The following is a 490-nucleotide window of genomic DNA, read 5'->3' as shown; positions in this document are numbered from 1 at the left end:
CACAGAGATCCTCCTGCCTCTGCCTCCCAAGTGCTGGGACTAAAGGTGTGCCACCAGCCCGGCCAGTTTTATTTTTCTATCATTTCTAATCATGTGTATTTGTGTGTGCTTGTGGAGCCCCAGAAAGAGGCTGTCAGCCCCAGAAAGAGGCTAGCGGGTGTTGCAGGATCAGGGAAGTAAAGGGACGTGAGGGTGGGGCCAGGCCCGAAGCAGTGCTCCTAGGCCCCAGGGAAGGCACTAAGGTGGTCTGGGTGAAAAAGATTAGGAAGCAGTACTGGTTCCCCAGGTGTCTGGGGACCCAAGACTAGGAATGGCACAGGGCCCAACCTAGGAGTAGAGAAAAGCAGGGGGAGATGGAAGGGTGAATGTGGCTTGGGGAGTCAAAGCGTGTAGGGCTGCACTATAGACTTACCCCAAGAGGCCTGAGGATAGTAGTGCAGGCTAGGAGAGTTAGCCGGTGGTGCAGGCCCAGGGAAGCAGAGAGAGGTGA

This window comes from Nannospalax galili, unplaced genomic scaffold, assembly GCF_000622305.1.
Source record: "Nannospalax galili isolate Female #2095 unplaced genomic scaffold, S.galili_v1.0 scaffold543, whole genome shotgun sequence".
Classification (NCBI taxonomy): domain Eukaryota; kingdom Metazoa; phylum Chordata; class Mammalia; order Rodentia; family Spalacidae; genus Nannospalax; species Nannospalax galili.
This window is presented reverse-complemented; position numbering follows the sequence as displayed.